The 18736-nt window shown below is 38.9% G+C and overlaps 1 protein-coding gene, 1 long non-coding RNA gene and 1 other non-coding gene across 3 annotated transcripts in view; 1 reads left to right on the forward strand and 2 right to left on the reverse strand.

Moving 5' to 3' along the window:
* Nucleotides 1-18736, reverse strand: part of CNTNAP2 (contactin associated protein 2) — a 2034882-nt gene that overhangs the window by 396468 nt on the left and 1619678 nt on the right. The gene's annotated exons all lie outside the window — the stretch shown is intronic.
* The window catches only part of LOC111090210, a 30922-nt gene continuing 18975 nt past the window's right edge, over nt 6790-18736 (forward strand). The window contains exon 1 of the long non-coding RNA XR_005371188.1: nt 6790-7056. This is a non-coding gene — a long non-coding RNA (uncharacterized LOC111090210). The remainder of the gene's footprint in view (nt 7057-18736) is intronic.
* Nucleotides 8453-8557, reverse strand: LOC119869647. The gene has a single exon (XR_005371741.1). It is a non-coding gene; the product is annotated as a U6 spliceosomal RNA (small nuclear RNA).

Here is an 18736-nt window from a genome sequence, read left to right on the forward strand (position 1 = left end):
TCTCAACTCCCTGATTGCCAGGGAGTCCCACATATTTATGGAGCTCCTGTAAATCCTAAATTTATATTTCCCCAGCTAATCTGCCTTATGTCTAATTATTAGACTAGCCAGAGAACCTAGAAGGGAAGAAGGAGAAAGTTTCTGACCCTACAACACACCAACATTAGATTGTAGGTCTTCACCTAAATCTTACCCTTCTGCCTATACCAGACCCAATTTCTAAAACTGGCATCGTACCAGCATGGATTCTCCCAATGAGATTTCTTTTCAATATATATATATATATATATACATTGCTCTAAGTTTTTGTTTTTTTAACATTTTCTATTAACGTTATTATTTTGAATTCAGCTGTTTGTACATATATTCCCAAACCATAACTGGGTCATTCTTGACTGTTCTTAACCTGTTGGTCCCAGGTTTAGTACCTGCTCCTTATCAGCATCACCCTTAATTTAATCTAGGACATATATTCTAAGAAGCAAGATATTTCCTTTATTATATAGAGGTTTGGACCATTCTTTCTCTACAATAAAGCCGGTTGATGGTCAGTAATGAATCTTCTCTCTCCTCCTTCCCTATTATAGAAAAAGTACCCTGATTTACTCTCCAGAGCAGATTATAAATTTACCTTTCTGTACTTTTCTTTACTACTGTCCTTTGAATCTCTTATATGCCCTCACATTTTCTTTAAAGGACATGCATAAATGCCTTTCTCCTCCTCCCTATTTTCAGGGCCCAAGTATTCAGTTTTTGGGCTCCAGAGTATGGTGGTTTGGGCAGAGCAGAGCTCACCCAGTCTTGTGGACTAGGATATGGGTCTGTGTGTTCCTGCAGCTTCCACGGGGCCACCTAGAGGCTGTCTATCTTCCTTTGGGGAACTGACTTTGCCCAAGGGTGTTATAACATTAAAGCACATTAAAGATCAGCTGAAATGTCAACAAACTTTGAAAGAGGGCTATTAGCAATGCAAATGTGAGCTTCCTGCACTTGTGATAAGCACAATAAACAAAACTGTAAGGACATTTTTTTTTTTTTTAACTTTTCTAGGTGAACAGCTCATGCTGTGATGTAAAAGCCAGTTCTCTTGGGACTGAAGATAGTTCATCATACTTATCTGATGTGCTAGCCAACCGTATGGATTGCATTAATCCTATTGACACAGTCACAGTTGAAAACAGTCTTCAGTTTGCAAAGTTAGCTCCTGGTAAATTATTATGCCTTTGTAACAACATTTGTAGTTCGACCCATCCTGGACTCTGGCTTGTGATGCCACTCAGGATTTTGAAGGGTGGAGGAGTTCACAAAACAAGCTCATTGCAATCGACTCCCTTGCTTCTCAAACCAGCGGTGGGTGGAAATTGGGATCTGATAGGACAATGTTGCTCGTATTTGGCTCCTGAGAGAAACTGGCTGACCCTGCACCCACAGTAAATGACTATGTTTCTTCTCGGGTCTTACTGCTGTTAAATAACACAAATTCAACCAAGTAAATTCTAAAGGTCTATTTGGCTTTATTAATCAATTCACGAATTGTGCAGCATCCCATCTAGCAAGTGGATGGGACCTCCTAAAAGGCCACAAAAAAGGGTTTTAAAAACAGAGAGGTAGTGGATAAAAGGCAAATTACTAGCAAAGAATCCATTGCTATAGGCTAGGTCATCCCTCTAAGGGGAAGCGAAGGGGTCTTTCAGGAAATTTCCTAGAGATGACCAGGAAATTCTCATGCTGATTGGTTAAAGGTTACATTTCTGAGGTGTTGAAACTTCATGCAGTCAGGTTGGATATTAACTTTTGGTTTAGTGACTCGGGGCCTTAACCTAGTGCTCTCATTTTGGGTCTATAGTTTTCTTTTAAATGCTGCCAGATCAAATCACAGCTCCCTGATGTTCTTATGGGTAGGGACCAGAAATCATCCATTTTATCTGCACCTCAGCTCAAACCCTCAGGCTTGGATGGAAGCTGTTCTTCCTGGAGCTTCTTATGAAGAAGGTCCCTGAATCCTGTTTAAGTTCCCTGACTTCCAGCCAACTGTGGGGTTTCAAGCCAGCTTCTCTGGCTTCCAAATGACCTGGTAGGGTTGAACCAAACCTCTTGGATCTTTCCATCCATTAGAATGTCACTGAGTTCACTAATTCTATTTCTTGCTAAGAACCAAGTTTCTTTGGAACTCCCTCTTCCTGGGAGAATGACCAGCTTGCCCTGTGCTGGAATTCATTCCCGTTTCTTTCTAGGTGGAAGTTTCCTTTTAAGGATATCGCCAGCCAGACAGATTTACTCTCACACAACCCAAGGAGTTTTGTAGAGGAGATAATCGTTTTTGCAATTGACCTGAAAATATAGAGTTTTCTGTTGTGCATGGTTCTGATCATCTTGTTTGCATACTGTGGACCTTTTTTTTTTTTCTTTCCTTTCGTTTTTTTTTTTTTTTGTCTTCTTGAATGGTTAAAATGAGATTCTAAATTCATCATTGAGGAGAGTTAAAATGAAAGAAAATTTAGAGCAGACTGAGTTAACTATGACCAAATCTGCATAAACATGGGGTTGAGAAGAAGAGTTAATTTTTAAGGTAAGGTATGTTGCTTTTCCTCTCATTTATCCCAGATTGTGAGACAAATTAAAAAAAAATGTATAGAAATGGAATTTAATTTGGTGACTTGTTATTACACCAAAAGAGACCATGTTTCCTCTTGAAATCTTAATCATCTTCAAGAATTACAAAGAACAAACAAATCCGAGTATATTTTTAAAATAAATAAGTTCTAAAAGAGAAAGCCATTTCCAACTTAGACTCATTGAGCTTTTGTTGTGTATGGGGCACTCATTTTCTATTCTGTAAAGGTTTAACATCTTTCTTTGTAATGTGAGAGATGAAGGACTGAGGTTACCCCACTGTGGCCTTGGCAGGTTCTGGTCTCCCCATGTACCTCATTTAAAAAAAAATATATATATATATATATTTCTATTTATCTATCATCTATCTATCTATCATCTATCTATGTATCGACAGAGCACGTATGCAAGCTGGGTCTGGGGGCAGAGGAGAGGGAGAGAAAGAATCTCAAACAGGCTCCACACTCAGCTCAGAGCCAATGGGGGGCTCCATCTCACAAAGCTGAGATCATGACCTTAGCTGAAATCAATCATTGGACATTTAACCAACTGAGCCACCAAGGCACCCCTCCCCATGCACTCTTTTTTTTTTTCCCCATGCACTCTTATATGTGAAGTTAGCTTCTGTTTCTCTCCAGCAAAAACCTAAACTGCCCATGTGACACACTCGCTAATCAACAAAATCAATTCATTCCTCTTTGGAGAACCACCCTTGACCACTGAAGTTCAGAACATGACACCCTAAAATATGCCACTTAGTTATATTGATTATTTTGAGCTGAAGACATATGAAAAGCAGCAGGTGAGGGGAAATGCTTTCTCTGAATTCTCCTTATCTGCCTAAAGACAGATCCTCCCAAAGGAAAGCAACTGTCAAAGATCCCGTTTCCTGGAAGTTTCATCAACCAGGAATGACTGATGCTTATCACTGGAGAGGGGACTAAAAGTCCATACCACACACACCCAGACAAACTCTGTCACAAACTATCAAGCCTCCCATCGATTCTTCTATGGGCCCATTCATCTTTCCTAAAAATCATTTATTCTCTTCTGAGTTGCCTCTATCCCTTCTCCCCTTCCCTTATTAGGTGGTATGTGAGCTCTAAAATCTCACCATTTTGTGGGAGCGATTCACTTTTTTTTTCTTTCTGTGATGCCCAGGCAAATGATGTTAAAAATTTAACAAATGTGAGTAACTTTTCTCCTGGCAATGTGTCAGTAACCAGTTTATTTCATAAACCTAGCTACTGAACCTAAGAGGGTAGAGGGAAATTTTTCTCTTCTCTACACCAACTATTGCCGATCTAGGGACATTTGGACCCTTTCCTGGAAAAGCCACATAGAAAACCCTCCACCATGGCTTATGTTAATAGTGTTGTGGTTGATTTTCTTCCAAGCCACTTGGTTTATTTGGAGGCATTTCTTGGTACTTGGCCTTCTGCTTTCTCTGGTCTGCCACCTCCCCAGGTCACTGTCTCTTGAGTCTTCATTCATGCCTTGAGATTTTTGTCTGTCACTTAAGTAAACCAAAAGGCAAATGTGCCAGCACAATGTTAGATGGTCACTTCATTGTCCGTCTTCCCTAACCTTGCCCTCATCCTGGTGACATGAGAGCCTTTTCACATAAAAGTTATTCTGGAAGTTATTACCTTGCTTGTGCTACTGCTGCGTATTTGTATTACGTGTTTGGATGTTAAGTTAGAAAAATACAGAAAATGGAGAAACACTCCTGGGGGTACATCCAAGGTACCTAGGTGGGAAGAGTAAAGAAAATAAATTTTAAGCCATCTTTTGGTATCTGAGCATGTTTATAATTGGCCGAGAGGAAGACTTTTGTTTGTGTGGGTTTCATGGGTGTGAGTGTGTGTTAATAAACTGTGCGTGAATGCCCTTCCAGATGTTGCAGGCATGATGGCAGGCTTACATAAATAATTCATTTCTCATTTTCTTATTCTCACAGTAATCAGCATATTTCCTAGTACTGTCCCAAACAAAAAGCTTTTCGAGTCCTCAAAATTATACTTGACCCTTTTAAACCACAAATTTACTTTGCTTTACAGCTTTCCTGCTTTGCACTATAAATGCTGAATAATTTAGACACAAATACACAAAGAAGAAAAATTATTACATTTTAGAGTTGAAAAGATCCATGAAACTTAACTCTCTCCTTCCCTTCCTTCTTAATTATTCAAAATTGATTTTAAAAAAAATCACATCTTGCTTTGTTTCATAGAATTTTAAGTTCAATGTTAAAATTTTATCGTTGTTTACATCTGTCACACATTTTCACAGATCCAAATCAGTTGATGGTCAACCACATAAATCTGTTTGAAAAAATTTGCTGTGCCCCACCAAAAGAAAGAATGCTAAAACCACTACAGAACACCTCCTTAAAGGAAAGGACTTTTTCCCATTGATTTATTTGGCAATTTGGCTATAATTCTATGCAATCTATTGAAGCCATGCAATGTGGAGCAAATATTCTGCATTCCACCTTAACATATTCCTTTTGCGTCTTTCAAGAACTATGCCTGGAAGTGTCAAACCTTAAATTATTCTGTAATTGGCAGGCAGCAAATAGCAATTTCAAGTTCCAAGCAGTGTCAGGGCCAAATGGAAGAAGACATTTATAATGGCTGTGCCTAAGAAAAAGTGTGGCTTGAAGGATTATCTACAAATTGAGCTATAAACACAATGTCGCTAGCACTGGGGAGTAACAGGAGGAAAAAGACTTTGTTATCATCAAAGTATTCACTTTGCAAAACAACTGAGTAGCATTCTACATCCCTTTAAATGAGAACATTTAAACTTATCACAAGTAATTATTTAGAATGGACGCTTAGGAAATCCCAAGCACATTTAAAACAATGGCAGACCAGAAAGGTAATTACTGATTTTAATTTTCCCCATTATGTGTAACAGTTGTCTGTAAAAGTACTGGCAAAACACAAACATTTTGTCAATTCCCCTCCACTTGTAAACATGGGCATATGTCTCTTAACATTATTTTCTTTTCAATTAGGATTTTTAAAAAATCTTGCCCACAGGCAGATGGTCTTGTTAGAGACATGAAATGCTGTTTCCTTCACGTGTTGTCATTTTCTCGCCTGTAACTGTTTTTAAATAATAACATTCCTTCCTTATGTATCATGAACATCTTGGAAAAGCAGGAGTCAATGTAGAATAATCACGTACTTAGTCATGTTCTAAAACACAGTGTTTACTTCATATGGGTGCACAAGGCCTGCTCAGAACAGATATGAGCAAAATTTTACATTTTTATGTTAAATATTTCTGGAGAACAGAGTTACTCTGTTTTTTGTTTTGTTTTTGATTTTTCCCCCCAAATGGCAGAAAGAGTAAAACATAAAAATGAGAAGCCCAGGATGCTGGATTTTCCATTAAACAGAAGGTTCATTAGCATTTAGAAAGAAAAGATAGGATGTCTAGAAGTTAGCCCGCATAGAGATTGAAAGACTGGCAAAGTCTCTTAGTGAGTATGTCTTCCTTTGAGAAGAGCATGTGATTGAGCCAATCATAAAGTCTTTGCTGACATGTTGGAATGTGGTTGAATGACGGAGGGGGTAGGTGCACTCTCACTTAGTGAACTTCTGGAAAGACACTTCCACAGGTGCATGTGGCACGCGTCTGATCTTGGGCTTTTTCTGCCTAATAGGAGTAACACCTTGGAAGAGAAAGTATACTCTTGAAACTTGTGGATAAGCTAAACTTAGATGTTTTCCCACAGTATTCATAGCGAGATCAATATGATCTAGGTAAACTAGAAAAAGAAAGTAACAGTCTATAATCCAATAGAACTAAATGGAAAAATTTCTGGTTTAAATCCCAAGTATAGAATAGAGAGATAGGACCCAACATCATTTCATGTAAAAATGATTAGAAGGCTTTACACAAAAATGCCAGACACACTAGCAGGGAAATAAAAGAAGTTATATAAAAAGTTAATCTATTATTGGCATGCACTGAAGGACCTGGTGACTAAAACAAAGCAAGACGTGCATAGTCTGACTATAACGGTTCCAATCAGGACACACTTGAGCATCTGTATTTATGTCTGGTTGCCATAATTAGAACACTCACAAGTGCGATAGTATCGAGGAAGGTAAGATTCCAGAGCTACTATGGAAACTGGGGATTCTAGGTCTGGAGACATCTTAAAGACTTGACAGCAGTTGTCACATACTTGAAGGGCCAGGAAATAAGACGTGTGTGTTTTCTGTATTTCTCCCTGCACTGGGCAGAGCTAGCATTACTAAATCTAAGTTACAGAGAGACAGCTGTGACTCAAAGGAAATATGAAGCCGCCAACACACAGATCAATGCTCTCAACTATTGCATGAGCTCTCGAGATACCGAAACAGGCTTCTGGAGTATGTGGTTGAAAAGGCAAGGGCAGTTTTCCTACAAAGGGTGGATATTCAGGTGGGATGATCTCAAATAATTTGAGAGTCATCAGTATGACTGAATGATTTTAGGATTTCTCCTCTTGAGCAATGTGTCTTAAGAGTTATCAGAAATCATTTACCAATGATTATTTTTTTTTTTTGGCTATAGGATGGAAGGTTTAATTCTATATCAAGTTTAACTAATTTATATGTTATTTAAAATTCCAATGTAACTGAGAAATCCATCAGTGTTTGGTCCCATCTGACCTCATTCAGTCCAGGAAATGTGAGAGTTAAGAGACAAGACTCCTATCTGCAGCAGGTGCTTCATTTAGGGCTGCTGTTCTGTGTTGGATCTTGAACCCCTAGGACCACTTGTCTAGATCTACTCTAAGTCCTGCTGAGACGGGAGGATACGTAGAACCCCAGAAATAGCAGTGAGATTCAGTGTCAGACTAAAGAGAAAACATGACATCTCATGAACCAAACTGGTCTTAAAAGCAGATGAATTACAGTGGCATACTAACCTGGGAAACACCCAGAAAAGTGTGGCCAAAAAAGAAAGGCAATCCTGAGGTTCTTAAGTAGACACCGTCCCATTATCAAAGAACGTACATTCTTTAACGATGTCAGGATAGCTGACTCCAACTGTAAAGCTCCAACACAGTGTAATCACTCAGATCTTGAAACTATATATTCATCCAGGGAAAGATGATAGTGTTCAATGCGGCAAAAACAAAGCAATAAATGGCACTGTCTTTAAATGTCTCTGGTTTGAGGGGACATTCAATCACAACTCATCATTTTATAGTAATTACCGAATCTTAATGTGTTACATTTGGACTCATTAAAAATACACTAATTACATTTTAATTCCGGAATCAAAATAGGAGCAAACCTGGCAGTTGAGCGAGTATGAACTCTGTTGGAGAGCTGACATGTGTGGGTCCACTGTCATTCACGAGGGGCTTGTTTATAAAGACACATAGTTATTTTCTGTCTGCTTAGCTCTCTGGGGAGAGACAGTCCCTTGGCCATGACAAGTTTTTCTGTGAGTGTCATCTGGAAACTTGTGTGTGTTGTGAATAATATTTTAGTGCTGGCAGGGGAGAAGGGAGGGCTAACGGTTTCCAGGAAAGCTACTGGGAATCCTGGTAGGAGGCAGACTTCTCACTCAAAAAAACTTATTTAAATTCAATTTGCCAACATATAGATAACACCCAGTGCTCATCCCATGGAGTGTCCTCCTTAATGCCCATCACCCAGTTATTACCCCATTCCTCCACCCAATGCCCCTTTCCCAACTCTTTGCTTCCCAGAGTTAGGGGTCTCTCATGGTTTGTCTTCCTCTCTAATTTTTCCCCACCCAGTTTCCCCACTTTCCCTGGTGGTCCCTTGCACTGTTTCATATGTTCCACGTATGAGTGAAACCAAAAAATATGGAACGCTTCGCAAATTTGTGTGTCATCCTTGCGCAGGGGCCATGCTAATCTTCTCTGTATGGTTCCAGTTTTAATATATGTACTGCTGAAGAGGGCTCTGGATTTTTCCCTCTTTACTGCTATTTTATTTACCTTGTAAATTCCACACATTTGATCCCCAGTTTACAAATAAGCCCATAGCCCCTGTCGTCCCTTCCAGGGTCTGTCTCTTCCCCTCATGAGACCCCTCATCCCAAAGCCTTCCTCAAATTCTCCTCCCTAGGCCTGAGCACAGTTAGTGTTCCCAGGGGGGCAGCTTCAGGCCATTCCCTTTTAACAGCACCCAGCCGTGGGTGGACATGCATGTATTTCAGGGAGGGCACACGTAGTAGTGTCTTGACAGAAAATTATTAGGGTAATTCCAGCTAAATAATAACCACAAAACCAACTCTGACAATGAAAAATTGCTCTTCTACAATAGAAATATAAGATAACTTAGAAGTTTCTCTTTTTATATGGTTGCTTCAAATATTATAATGAAGACCATTTATTGGGACTTACAGTCAGAAGGTATGATAATTTAATTGTTTTACAGATCTTTCTAAAAGATTTTCCCTCATGCTTAGGAATTCCTGCTTAGTGAATTTGGTTTACAAGGTCCTGTTGTACCCACAATTGCCCTGTGGGCCTGACTATACCTTTTGTTTTCCTCTATCAGAAGCAGTAATGTCTGGATCACTATATATATAGGTAAATTTGGGTGTCAAATTGCTTCAGGAACCATTTTTAAAGCTCTGATCATCTTTGTTTTGAAATTTATAGCTTTGAAGGACACCAAGGGTGAGTCAAGTTAAACCAAATAACTCTCAGCCTCAAGTGGTGAAAGAAGGAAAAAAACCTTTTAGATTGGTGTACTCAGCTTTCCTTGCCAGCCACAGTGGATGAGCGCATGCACGCACATGTGTATGTGCGCGTGCAAGAATGGAGATGCACAGCTGCCTTTACTTTTGATCAGAATACGATGATATTCGATGATATTTTGAAAGCTCTTTCGTTATTCATCTCAATGCATTTAAATACCTCCTCTTAGGTTTTTGAGTTTCCCTTGCTTCAACTACAGGCCCAGGACCACAAAACTCTGAGTAGTTGCTGGAGGATTCAGATAGATTTCTTTCTTTCTTTCTTTATTTTTTTTTTTTGCCAAATATTGTTTATCTTTTTTAGAGGTGTTATTTATTTATTCATGAGAAACAGACAGAGAGGCAGAGACCCAGGCAGAGGGAGAAGCAGGCTCCATGCAGGGAGCCCCACGTGGGACTCGATCCCAAGTCTCCAGGATCATGCCCTGGGCCGAAGGTGACATTAAACTGCTGAGCTACCCAGGCTGCCCGATAGATTTCATGCCTGTTTTTATCTCATAGACTTAAATAAAATATATGGCTTTTCAGTTAAATGTAAGTAAAATGTTATCTGCTTCCCCTCTCCCTTTTTTTGGCTCCTGGTACATATTTAACTGTGTGATTATATTTTACGTTAACATCCTTTTATTGATTTCAAAATTTGTATGTCCTATGAGACGAAGAGTGGGTTGTTGTACTTACATTTAAGCAATGGATATTAAAGATAAATGAGCCTTTGGGCTAGGGAAATGGGAATATGAATTGATGAAATTGACAGTGAACAGAGGAATGGAAGGTACGAGGCGTGACTGGGATTGTCAGGCACCCACCTTGGCTCCCGACAGCCCTATGCTCTAAGCATCCACCTCTAGCCAGGTGGGCCAGGGGATCTACCACGACCCCAGACTTCAGAGTCCAGGTTCTCATGTTTCCTTTTAGCTGGAAAACTAGAGAGCCCTACAGCCCCAGGCTATCCATGTTTGGTGAAAAGTGAACACAATCCTGGCGTCTGACCAGCTTCATACGAGACCTATTTTTTGAAAGGAGTATGCATTCCATAAATTGCACAAATTTAGAGCAATCACTACCAAAATCTCCCCCCAATGCCCCCCCCTCCCCCCCCCACACACACTCTACATTACCTTTCTTACTAATTAAAACTAGTCCCATTTCAAGCTAGAAGGTCTGTTTTAAAATTCTCATTCTCTGGGGCTGTTTTTGTGTCTTTGAGAAGCCTCTGTCTAAAGCATCTGTGTTCACCTCTGTGGCCCAGAACTGGCGCTTCCCTAGCATTTTTGTTGTTTTCATATGAATACAGTGCAGATAAACTAAGTATCCTACTTTGTAGCAATTATTCTCCCAGGGTCTGGAAGAAGACTAAAAACAGAAAGATATTTAATAAAAACCAGTAAGATGGTAGGAATATAAATGTGGTCCTATTAAATATTACTTTAAAAACGTAAAACAAAATCATTCTGGCTAATTTCTAATTCAAATTTTAAGCGCTGACTCACTCCTTTTATTAATTGTAGGCGTCTGTTAGAATTGTCTGGATCCTGGTCTTTGTTATATAATTACCTTCCTCTAATCTGTTATGTATCTTTTCAATTTAACTATAGTGATTTTTTATATGAATATTTTCAAACTTTGATGAGGTCCAGTTTATTACTATATTCTTTATGGTCTGCTATTTCTTCCCTGGATGTCAGGGATATCACTTGCATTTCCCTTTCATATTTTTAAATTTTTATCTTTTTTTGTACATTAAATTTTTTTCTTTTTACATTGAGGTCTCTACATTTCTCTGAATGTTTCTGTTTGAAGAGGAAGCGTCTAGTTTATTTTTCAAATATTGAAATCTAATGAATACAACATCATTTATTTTCCTTTCCTTAGCAGTTCCTCATGTTTGCTCTTTCAATGCCAAGTTCTTTTAGCTGTGGATCAGTTTTTAGACTTTTATCCTGTTTCATCATCTATTTCTCTTGCTGCTCTGTCCCCTGCATGCTTCAAAATCATAGCTCAGTGGACAAGTCTGGCATCTGGTAGTAAATGACTTCATTTCTTCCTTTTCTGTAGATGTCTATTTTTATGAGTGGGTAAAGTCAGAAAAAGACTTTTAATGCAGGAAAAGAAAGTAATGATAACCAGTCATAATTTCTATCTCCACAGAATGGGTGTTACAAAAATAAAATGAATTTGGAGTCAGACATGGGATCAAAACTTAGCTACCAGTTTGTAGCTGCAAGACAGAAAGTTGTCCCTGCTGAAAGTCACCTGGTACACCTGAGAAATGGGAACACTGTGCCTACTTGAGAGGACTGCCATGAGGATTAAAGAGCTAAGGCACCTGCTAAATGGTGGGGGCTTGTTAATGGTTACTTGCTATTGTTATTATTTTTATACAGGAGCAATTAGGGTCTTTAACCCCAAATCTCTCTTATCTCATAACTATTGATGAAATAGCAATCTCTAAGTCACGGGAAAAAATATTTAGGAAGTTGGGATGCCTGGGTGGCTCAGCGGTTGAGCGTCTGCCTTCAGCTCAGGGCATGATCCCGGGGTCCAGGGATCAAGACCTGCATCAGGTTCCCTTCTAGGAGCCTGCTTCTCCCTCTGCCTATGTCTTTGCCTCTCTCTCTGTGTCTCTCATGAATAAATAAATAAAATCTTAAAAAAAGAAAATCTAGGAAGTCATTAACACCTCAACGGGGTCTAGGAAATGAGAATTTAATGTCGTTCTTCAGTACCACCAGGGAATTAAACTCATGCTTATAAGTTGTTGTTTTTATCCAGTGGACTCAGGCATGATCTCATATGTGGGGGTCTGCTCCAGGAGGAACTGAGGTTCATTTCCTGAGTACTGAGGGCCCATGGCAGCATGGAAAGAAAAGACAGCAGGGATGTTTGCAAGAAGGCACCGCAGCACAGGAATAAGGCACTGGAATGTTTAGTCCAAGGGTTCAGATGACCAGCAGCCTTAGGAAACACTCACCCTCCAGCTGTGTTCAGTGGAACACATTATTTTTGTCTCACGCATTTTTGGCCACTAACAAGGATCTGAGTTTGTATTTACAGCTCAGTATTGGTAAAACCATAGGCAACTCCCACACTTTGGAAGATGTCCTGTTGGGTGGATGCATATGGGAGGTGGGAAGCTGGGGGAAAGCATTTTAAAGATCTTTGTGAGAAAATGGAAATGTGAACTAGAAACACAAATTCTAAAGCTAGCTGGTCATAGGGTTCACAAAAAGGCCAATCCGTCTTCTGACTTTTCCCATAATCCAGGCAAGACTGACTGGCTTGCATTTCCTTCTTAAGTCCAACAGTCAGAGATCTAAGGATAAAATCCTGGAGAAAAATCAGAAAGGTGGGACTCACTGTGATGGGGGTGATATGGGACCCTGGAGAGAACATGGCGGAGAACTGCAGCAGGTCCTGCCTATAATTTTAGGTCTCCTTTGCCCTATAGTAATGGGTTCGACTTTATCCACAGCTGCCAAAGTTTGTTCTAACTCATTCACTCATTTGTTGTGTTCCGTTTTGGTTTTCTTTATCAAAAGAGCACAGAAACTTTCATAGCTCCATTTAAGGGATGCAGGGCATAGAGGGAAAGAGACAGGAAGTCTGCCGTCGTGTTTCCTATGTTGAATACTGTGTCCCTCAAATCAGCATTTGAGTGTCAAGAGTGCTTAACTGAATAGACCTATGCCAATCATCAAGGGGCAGAGGTGCAGCATGGTTGTTATTTATTTATTTTGTTTCAAGAAGATCAATTTAAAGAAAGAGGAGACAAAGAGGAAACATATTTTATCATATCCTCAAAATGAGAGAGGGGAGAGAAAAATGAATACATGTAGTCATTTCATAGTTGAATGAAGCAAAACCAACTCCAGGATACCTTCTCAACAGCACTCTTCATTATTTTGCATTCATATTCCAGGGTGCCGCAAACAAAAAAGCTGAACATGATAGTATCTCATCCTCTTTCACAACCGACCCCTCTCTGCCTTTCAGATTAAGCCAGATCTGACTGACCCCCTTCTAGCAATACCCACCCCACTTGCCCTTTGGAGTCAAGGTCCACTGGTTCATGATAGGTGAATATAAAAAAAAAAATGTACAAAAAATACAACCCTGCAAAAGAGACTGGATCTGTGTGCCCAGATATGTGACCAAACAGTCACCTCTTTTTTGTTTTATTTTGCTTTTTCTAAACTTCCTTTTTAAATGAATTTACTATGGAGACCTAATGTGCTTAGATAAAAGGCCTTATGTTTAGCTATTTTAGTGCCATCATAAAAAAATCAATACGTGTTTTAAAAAGTACAAAGAAGGACTAGTTATTTTAGAATTTTTTTTTCTTATCCACTCAAAAGCACACATTCAAATGAGCTTTTACTAGATTCGAGTGAAAAGAAGAGTTTTAGGAAGCTAAGTGAGGAATGAAAATAAGGGTGCATAGCAAGTGTTACATTGCATCTCTTCTGAGAGTCTGATGTCCCGCATGCTACAATGCATACATGATTTCCAGATAAGCATATCCGTGGCGAGGAGAAAAACAGTGAAGTAGAGAGAGCAAATGTATAGAAGGGTTGTTTTAAAAACCAGTTTTGAGCAAAAGAGGTATACTAAGATTTTTTTCCCTAACGCTGTAAATGAAAAGTTTTTCTTTTCTTTTTTTTTTTGTTTGTTTTCTTTAGGATTTTATTTATTTATTCATGAGAAACACATGGAGAGAGGCAGAGACATGGGCAGAGGGAGAAGCAGGCCCCATGCAGGGATCTCGATGTGGGACTCCATCCCGAGAGTCCAGAATCATGCCCTGAGCAGAAGGCAGATGCTTAACCACTGAGCCACCCAGGCATCCCTGAAAATTTTTTCTAAAACAAAGCTTTTTCTTTTAATCATAAATTGCATGACCAGAATAGAAGGGCAAGAGCATACCAGAATTCACTAGGTATTTATAAGGGTTCAAAAAGAAGTTAAAAATATAGAATTTAGTAGGTAACCTTGAGTTCATATGTCACCATATATTCTCTCTCAACCCTGATTTAACATAATCTTGTAAACAATTTCAGTTATACAATTTCAACTTGCAACTGACCAAAACGTGGCTAAAATTCAATTTTGAGCTGCTGCAAGTAAATACGGACTCCTAGATGCAGCCTATTTTCCAAATAAAAGATTCATCCAAATCTTTTAAGTAGAAAGAATGGCTTTACAACTGATTAGTAGTCAATGTAATTTCTAAACCTTATGGCCAGAGCTAAATGTTCTACAAGAGTCAGCTCTGGAATTTACCAAACAGAATAAGGCATTCCAAAAATCTCCGTATTTGTCTTTCAAATTTAAATGCAACAGGAGTGAAAAAAACCTGAAAAACCTTTTGGAACATGAGCAACAGTAGAACTGGACAGGGACGAATTTACACATATTCCAGCAGTCAAGTATTGGTGGGGAGGTAGTGAACATACTGTGAATAAGATGTGATGCTTTTCATCTTCTGGACTTCCTTTACCCGTTGGCTATAAGAACTGGTTATATTCATAAACTTTGAGACGTATAGCCCTGCCATTCGGTGGTAATGTGGGCTGTTCATGACTCCAGAGCTGCAGATGATATTTATATCTGCCATTTTCTTCTTTGCCCTCTTAGGTAAAAAGCCTTGAACTAGATGCTTCAGATCCCTTCTGAGCTTGGAAGTGTAACTTTTATGGTTTAACTCACTTAACTGCTCATCACCGTACGCAGCCTTCCCATCTTAAGAAGATTTTGGAAACTGAAAAGTTTGGTGACCTTTGATAATCCAAACTCCTTACTCAGAGAATCTCAGAAATAAGCCACACACCAATTAATTTCCTACTTTGGAGAAATGACCGAATCTTTCAGTGCGGCTATACCAGGGGAAGAAAGAAACAGGCTCTGAATGACGGGAAGGCCACGCAAACCTGCAGGTGGCAAAATTCAGTATTTTTTAATTATAGGCTCAAACTACACCATATATGGAATCACAAATTAACTGTTTAAAGCAATACCCTCTTGCATAAACACAGAGTATGCAGAATAGGCTCCCAGGCTGAGAAACCACTGATTTCACTGGTTTAGGAAATTCTGTAAGAGGAAAATAGTGCAGTGACCTCAAGCTTGACTCTGGGGTCTGCTCCCCGAGTCCCAAAAGAAAAATCCTTAGGCGGCATCAGTAACTCCCGAATCAGGAAAGAACTTGTCTGCATTTAGTCTAACATTTCAAAGTTTATTGGTGAAACGTAGCTTATTTCACTCCATGAAATTCTGAAGATATTGCATGAGCACGAAGAAATGACTTGGGTTTGGAAATTAATTTGTAAGAACGATGATATTGGCCAATTCACTAGCCCATGCCTGCCAATTCTTTTGAGCCTAGAAGCTGTTTGATTTATTCTACAATGTTTGAAATCATATTTATTCCACTCTTCTAAGCCTTACAGTAAATCAAACTTCTTTTTAAACCGTATTGGGCTACTAATGTCCACAGTACTTCAAACATTCCAACCTGACCTTCAGAGGTTTCTCAGTGTGACACAGGTTGCTACTGCCACCCACCCAGGTTAAGAATGACTAAGAGAAAGAGGGGTCCTGGGGGGCCTGGGTGGCTCAGTCCGTTAAGCATCTGCCTTAGGCTCAGGTCATGATCTCAGGGTCCTGGAATTGAGCCCTGCGTCATCCCTGCTCAGTGGGGAGTCTGCTTCTCCCTCTCCCTCTCCCCTTTCATGCTCTCCCTGTCTTTTTCAAATAAATAAGTAAAATCTTTAAAAAAAAAAAAAAAGAGAAAGACAAGGAGAGGTCCAGTGAATAGGTCAATAACTGGGTGAACAGAATACTGTCCATTTTCCTTGCTTAAAAAGTTATCTTTAGGGAGTGGAAATCTTTAAAAAGATTTTCTGTATCAAACAAAAACTAAATCTAACATTACATTATGTATATCTTGGGAGGAGGTTGTCTACCATTTCTAATATGTGCAGTTGTTTTATTGACTTATTGTAGTAAATATTAAACCTTGAAAAATCTGCTGTGATTATAGAGGAGCCGACTTTGGAGATGAATACCAATTTAAATTGGTTTCTCTGGCATTTATTAGCAATTCAATTTTACTCTGTGTAATTAATTATGGGATTATAAATAATTCAAATTAGGGAGGAAATATAGTCTTTAGGCAATCTCCAGATCATCAAACTACTTCTACATATGTCAACTTGTCTTAAGAGTCAAACATGCCTTTGTCTTATGACTTGAACTTGAACCAACAAAGTATTTTAAAAACATTGTTTTCTTTATGAAGATTCCCCCGGTGTCCTCAGTTCTCCTTTATAAAATCTTTCTTTCCCCCTTCTCATTTTTGGATACTTACTCTGAATGTTCACAAGATAAATTCTGGCACGAAGAATATAGAAACTTTTCATGGGCTACAATCTGTATACTAGTCAATTAATCAAACCTTAATTTTAATTTGGAATGCATGCTGTAATATGTAGATCACAGTGATTTAAAGTGTTCAATGCATTAAAAGATGTTGGCTTTAATTTTCTTTGAATTTTGATTATCAGTAATATATTTGGTTTAGAAATATTAGTCCTTTAACAAACTTGAGGAAGTATATGCCAAGGGATCAAAAAACATTAAGTAAAAAAAAAAAGCATTAAGTCAAACATCAGATAAACTCTGACAACTTTACAGACTGCTTTTCACATATTGTTATGGAAAAATGAAGAGATTTTTGTTATATTCCTCTTATAATCTTACTAAATGTTTTAAGTCCTATTTTTGGAAATCTTTGTTTTTTTTTCTTTTAAGATTTTATTTTTTTAAGTAATCTCTACACCTAATGTGGGGCTCAAACTCATAACCCTGAGATCAAGAGTCACATGCTCCACTGACTAAGCCAGCTAGGCATCCCCTGAAATCTGTGGTTTTAATGCTGTGCTTCATGAAGCCCTGGAGGATTCATAAAAATCCTAACTGCCCACTGTTGAGGATGATGGGTAAAGGAAGCATGTAGGTGGTGGAGTACTCCATTGGTCTCTCCCTTTGCCTCAAGACACTTTTTAAATCTTTTCATATTGGACTTTAACTAAGATTTCATTTGAGCAAGTTACAGCTAGCTCAAAGGACATTTACATCTGATTTAAATTTCAAGTAGAGGATAATTAAATATATACTGGTTTTCACAATGTCACTATCCCTAAATTCTTCCATGTACTTTAACATTATTTTTATTAAAATAAAATTAGCTCAATCTGAAAAGGCTATCAACGTGTGATTCACTACATGACATTATATAAAAAGCAGAACTATGGAGATGGTAAAACAAAACAAAGTTTGGCAGGAATTGGGGTGAAAAGAGGGATGAACAGGTGAAGCACAGAGGATTTTTAGGGCAGAGAAACTGCTCTGTGTGATCCTACAATGGTGGATACATGTCATTATATATTTATCCAACCCCATAGAATGTAGACTAAGAGTGACTCCTAATGCGGACCATGGGCTTTGGATGATAATAACATGTCAGTATAGGTTCATCTGTTCTTACAAACGTGCCACTCTGGTGAAGGATGTTCATAATTGGGAAGGCCGTGTTGGGAGGGAGGGGGGTAATAGGGACTCTTTGTATCTTCCACTCAGTTTTGCTGTGAGCCTAAAACCACTCTAAAAACACAGTATTAAAAATAAAATTAGTTAATTTGAATTATATGAAGTATACATCTACGCAATTAACTTCCTAGAATTTCTTCTATTTTTTAAAAGCTTGCCAATGAATGATGGGATCCATAGTTAAAAAAGAAAAGATAAGGAGTGGGGGTGGGGGAGGGAAAAAAAGAAAAAAGAAAAAAGAAAAGAAACAAAAAAAAAAAAAAAAGAAAGAAAAGCTAGAAATTCATGGAAAGTATGACTTTGCACTGCATCTCCAGGGAGGAAGACCTGCTGCAGAGTTAACGGGAGGTTCTAGTGACATCTCTGGTGGTTTTACAGGGGACCTGGGTGATGGTTGCAACTGATCAAAAAGGAAAGCTCAGCTGGTTTAAAGAGGAGACTTGGTTTGCAGTCATGATGGCCATGACTTAAGATGACAGGAAGACAGGCTCCTGGGAATGGAAGTATGTTCTTCATGAGGACAAAAAAGAATGGACTGGGCAGGAAGATCACTGGAGTGTGAAGAAATAGAGGAGGAAGACCTGAATAAAAACCACAAACCTGGTTTGTGCGGAAAAAAATGTCAGGTGACAGGAAGAGAAGCTTGGTACTTCTCAGGCAGAAGTGATGAGGACACTGGTTGGAAGCCACCTATGCACTATCACAAAGAGGGGCTGCAGGAAGGATCGTGGCAAGAGTTTAAGGATGATTGGAAGTGTCATATGTA

Source organism: Canis lupus, chromosome 16 (assembly GCF_011100685.1).
Source record: "Canis lupus familiaris isolate Mischka breed German Shepherd chromosome 16, alternate assembly UU_Cfam_GSD_1.0, whole genome shotgun sequence".
Classification (NCBI taxonomy): Eukaryota; Metazoa; Chordata; class Mammalia; order Carnivora; family Canidae; genus Canis; species Canis lupus.